This window comes from Bombyx mandarina, chromosome 11 (assembly GCF_030267445.1).
Source record: "Bombyx mandarina strain Sakado chromosome 11, ASM3026744v2".
Lineage (NCBI taxonomy): Eukaryota > Metazoa > Arthropoda > Insecta > Lepidoptera > Bombycidae > Bombyx > Bombyx mandarina.
In genome coordinates this window covers 4,393,074-4,398,073 of record NC_143218.1, presented here as the reverse complement: position 1 = coordinate 4,398,073, position 5,000 = coordinate 4,393,074, and the positions used below count along the sequence as shown (strand labels likewise).

The 5,000-nt window shown below is 43.4% G+C and overlaps 2 non-coding genes across 2 annotated transcripts; both read right to left on the bottom strand.

The window, feature by feature from the left end:
- Positions 1-672: 672 nt before the first annotated feature.
- On the bottom strand, positions 673-829 carry LOC149501927 (5.8S ribosomal RNA). Its single transcript, XR_016323920.1, has one exon. It is a non-coding gene; the product is annotated as a 5.8S ribosomal RNA (ribosomal RNA).
- Positions 830-1,614: 785 nt separating this feature from the next.
- Positions 1,615-3,522, bottom strand: LOC149501926 (small subunit ribosomal RNA). Its single transcript, XR_016323919.1, has one exon. It is a non-coding gene; the product is annotated as a small subunit ribosomal RNA (ribosomal RNA).
- Positions 3,523-5,000: the final 1,478 nt, after the last annotated feature.

The window sequence follows — 5,000 nt, the reverse complement described above, 5'->3', positions numbered from 1 at the left end:
AATCAGAGACGAAAACGAGAGAACCGAGAGCGAGTGAGTGAGAGCGAGCGAACGAGAGCGCTAGCGAGTCAGAGTGAGAGATGGAGAGGCGCGAGGTCGCAATTCGGACGTCGAGTCCGCCTACACACGTTTTCCTATTGTTAATCATTATTCGTCTGTCCGGGTCATTAGTAGTTTTTCGTCGTCGCCGTTACGTTAAGTAAATTCAACGATCGATGTGTGTGCAAGCGAAAAATCGTTAGATTATTTTATTGAATTTATTCGCGATTACAAATAATTCATTAAAATTCTTCATCACAACGTTTCGCTTCGCACCGTCGTCGTCGTCGATATTAAATAACGATTAATACAACGTCAACAACAGAATAACGAAACCAAGACGACAAAAATTCATATACACGAGAACTCGCTACGCGCACGCTAAACATAACGCGCGCGCCAGAGAGGTTCGACGTGATTATGAAAATTTTGAAATAACAATAAAACATTTTTAGATCCGTCGGAGAGACGAGCTAGCGAAACGCGATTCGTAATCGTAGTCTTCGGTCAAATTTTAATTAAAAAATAACAACACGTAACGACGAGTACGAACGCGTAACGCGGAACGCGTCAACGCGACGGATCACGAGCGCGGCACGAGCCACGCAATGTGATTAATGTTTTTTATGCAGCCGGCCCTCAGACAGGAGTGGTCCTGGATGTGTCTCCACGGACCGCAATGTGCGTTCGAAATGTCGATGTTCAAATGTGTCCTGCAGTTCACACTATGACGCGCAGTTAACTGCGTTCTTCATCGACCCGCGAGCCAAGTGATCCACCGTCCAGGGTAATGATTTTCGTTTTTTCTGTAATGTTTAAATAAAAATAAAAAATTTCTTTTTTTTTTTTCTTGTCGAAAAAAAAACAATAAATGAATAAAATGTATTTTATGTTAATTTACGAAACCGTCAACGACGACGAGAGAGACACGAGCGAGCGCTCCCGCAAGAACGCGCGCACGCGACTCTCCGTGACGTTTGGACGTACGCGACGTTTCGACGTTTTCGCCGTGTGCGCGCGCGCGTTTCGCATTTTATACATAAATATTATAATATTCGAAATTTCGAATCTCAAAATATTAAATAATAAACATATAAAACACGGTGGTACAACGCACGCACACACACGTTAAGAAAACTAAAACGTCTGTGAGTTTTTCTTTCGATCACCGCGCTCTCGCTCTCGAGCGCACTAGTGTCACGACGGCAATCGAATCGACACGACGACACACACACACACAACTACTGCATCACTCACACACACACACACACACACACACACACACACACACACACACACCACAAACACAGAACAACACTGTAATTTCGGTGTCAGTAATGGTATTTTGTAGTGCGCGTATAGTTTTATGCGTGTGCTGCCGTGCGCGTGCAGTACGCAGCAGTATTAGATATATAATGTCAGCAGTCAGATTCAATATCGTCGCGACAAACGCGCGCGAGAGCGTGAGAAATCGGATAAACGATAAAAATTAAGAACGATCGAATGTATGCATGCGTATATATATATAAATAAATAAATAAAATATTTACATATCACACACAATACAACACACGTTAATGATCCTTCCGCAGGTTCCCCTACGGAAACCTTGTTACGACTTTTACTTCCTCTAAATGATCAAGTTTGGTCAACTTCCCAACAACGCCGACGGCCGTGAAGCCACCGCGTGTCGGTCCGAAGACCTCACTAAATCATTCAATCGGTAGTAGCGACGGGCGGTGTGTACAAAGGGCAGGGACGTAATCAACGCGAGCTTATGACTCGCGCTTACTAGGAATTCCTCGTTTATGGGGGATAATTGCAAACCCCAATCCCCAGCACGAAGGAGTTTCAGCGGGTTGCCCGGGCCTCTAGGCCAGGGAGAACATGCTGATTCCTTCAGTGTAGCGCGCGTGCGGCCCAGGACATCTAAGGGCATCACAGACCTGTTATTGCTCAATCTCGTGCGGCTCGAAGACGCCGGTCCCTCTAAGAAGAATTTTAATACGTCGTCAGTGAGTTGCGCGACACGAGGCCGCGCACACCTAAATAACGACGCCTATTTAGCAGGCTAGAGTCTCGTTCGTTACCGGAATTAACCAGACAAATCGCTCCACCAACTAAGAACGGCCATGCACCACCACCCACCGAATCAAGAAAGAGCTGTTAATCTGTCAATCCTTCCGGTGTCCGGGCCTGGTGAGATTTCCCGTGTTGAGTCAAATTAAGCCGCAGGCTCCACTCCTGGTGGTGCCCTTCCGTCAATTCCTTTAAGTTTCAGCTTTGCAACCATACTCCCCCCGGAGTCCAAAATCTTTGGTTTCCCGGAAGCTGCCCGCCGAGCCATTGTAGTAACGTCGGCGGATCGCTAGATGACATATTTACGGTTAGAACTAGGGCGGTATCTAATCGCCTTCGAACCTCTAACTTTCGTTCTTGATTGATGAAAACACCTTTGGCAAATGCTTTCGCTGATGTTCGTCTTGCGACGATCCAAGAATTTCACCTCTAACGTCGCAATACGAATGCCCCCAGTTATCCCTATTAATCATTACCTCGGAGTTCTGAAAACCAACAAAATAGAACCGAGATCATATTCTATTATTCCATGCACGAAATATTCAAGCAGCATTTTTAGCCCGCTTTGAGCACTCTAATTTGTTCAAAGTAAAATTGTCGGCCCACCTCGACACTCACCGAAGAGCACCGCGATAGGATTTTGATATTGAACCGGCGTTTTTTAGAACGCCGGCTCACCGACGATATGCTCCGCAAACGTGTCAGTATCACCGCGGATGCGGTGCACCGACAGCGCGGCGCACAAATGCAACTACGAGCTTTTTAACCGCAACAATTTTAGTATACGCTATTGGAGCTGGAATTACCGCGGCTGCTGGCACCAGACTTGCCCTCCAATTGTTCCTCGTTAAAATATTTAAAGTGTACTCATTCCGATTACGAGGCCTCGTAAGAGTCCCGTATCGTTATTTTTCGTCACTACCTCCCCGTGCCGGGAGTGGGTAATTTGCGCGCCTGCTGCCTTCCTTGGATGTGGTAGCCGTTTCTCAGGCTCCCTCTCCGGAATCGAACCCTGATTCCCCGTTACCCGTGACAACCATGGTAGTCGCAGAAACTACCATCGAAAGTTGATAAGGCAGACATTTGAAAGATGCGTCGCCGGTACTTGACCATGCGATCTGCAAAAGTTATCCAGATTCATCAAAATTAACGACTTCGGACGCGAGGCCCTCCGTCGATTGGTTTTGATCTAATAAAAGCACTCATCCCATCACTGGTCAGAGTTCTGATTGCATGTATTAGCTCTAGAATTACCACAGTTATCCAAGTAACTGAGTAAGATCTAAGGAACCAAAACTGATATATTGAGCCATTCGCGGTATCGCCTTAATACGGCTTGCACTGAGACATGCATGGCTTAATCTTTGAGACAAGCATATAACTACTGGCAGGATCAACCAGGGAGCTCTCTTTTTCGTTAGCTCGAAAACTAAAACGTCGCACCGCATCGGGCGTAAAAACGCTCGTACGGCGTGATCGTGTTTAGGTATTATAATAGTATTTATATAATAAACAACTCTCGTTGTTTACTAATAAATAATATCATTAAATATATAAAAATCCATATCCTAGAAAATTTAATTTTTAAGGAAAAGGATAATTATACAAAATCGGTCCACCGAGATTTCGCATAAACCGTTCACGTTAAAACATATAATGTTTAAATAAAAACACCATATGAAATATTATAATTCGTTTTAACGAATAAAATTTCAAAATCGCGCACGGAACGTACAGAATGACGTAAACGACTGAACGAACAGGTGCATTCGTCCGTTTGATTGTTTCATTCTGAAATTAGAAATGAACTAACCGAACGAACATGCCGTCGCATGAGTTACGCATATGTCTCACGGTGTTACGGCGACCGCAGCGTTTCGGTTAATCTATAATAAATATATTATATTATTATTATTATTATTATTAAACACGAAACACACGCAACGCGCAAAACCAATGAACATATGAAAAATTTTAAAATTTCCAGGACCAAAAAATTTATGCGTCCAATCACAAAAGTCTCCTCCTCTCCTCAATGTATATATGTCAAGCTTCTGACCGGACGAGATATATATGAGAGATGGATAGATACTTCAGATCGCATGACGCAGGTCCGACGCTGATCAAATATATAATATATAACTTTATAATGTGTTCGTTTAAAAACGAGAGAGAAAAACTGAAAATGTAATCCAAAAAACAACAAACATCAAATCTTCCTCTCTCGCCTCGCGCACCAACTAAGGCACGCCCGAACATCAAACGCGACACGCGCTCAAACCACACATGTGATGCGGGCCGTGCGCGTTCGCATGCATACATACGTAGGATCGTCGTCCGCGGTGAAGTCTGTTGAGCCGTGGATTTTTAAAATTTTAATTTAGACAGAATATAGTTTATTATTATTATTATTATTATTATTAGTATTATTATTAATTATGTATATTTATTTTAAATGTTATTAATTAAAATATAATTTTTTTTAAAAGATTTTTATTACGACTAAGTCTCGTCGGCCAGGTCTAAATATTTTATTAATTTGTCCTTTTCTGCCTTCACGAGGTGAAGGTACATCACGCCTTGATGATGATGATGATGATGATGATGATATTGATAAATTTTCATATCCACCACGTAGAAGGTTATCATTATGACATCTTATTATGTACGTAGGTACATTAACATTAATAACTCCTCCTGAACTGAGAACTGACTCCAGAGCGAGAAGAAGAAACCTCCTCACGTAGCGCGCAGTACCTATCGTGGATAATAATAACTACTACATAACTAACTGCCTTCTGTATCAGGACCCCTAACCCAGTTAGCTAGCTAGCTGGCTGGCTGGCTGGCTGGCTGGCTGGCTGGCTGGCTGGCTGGCTGGC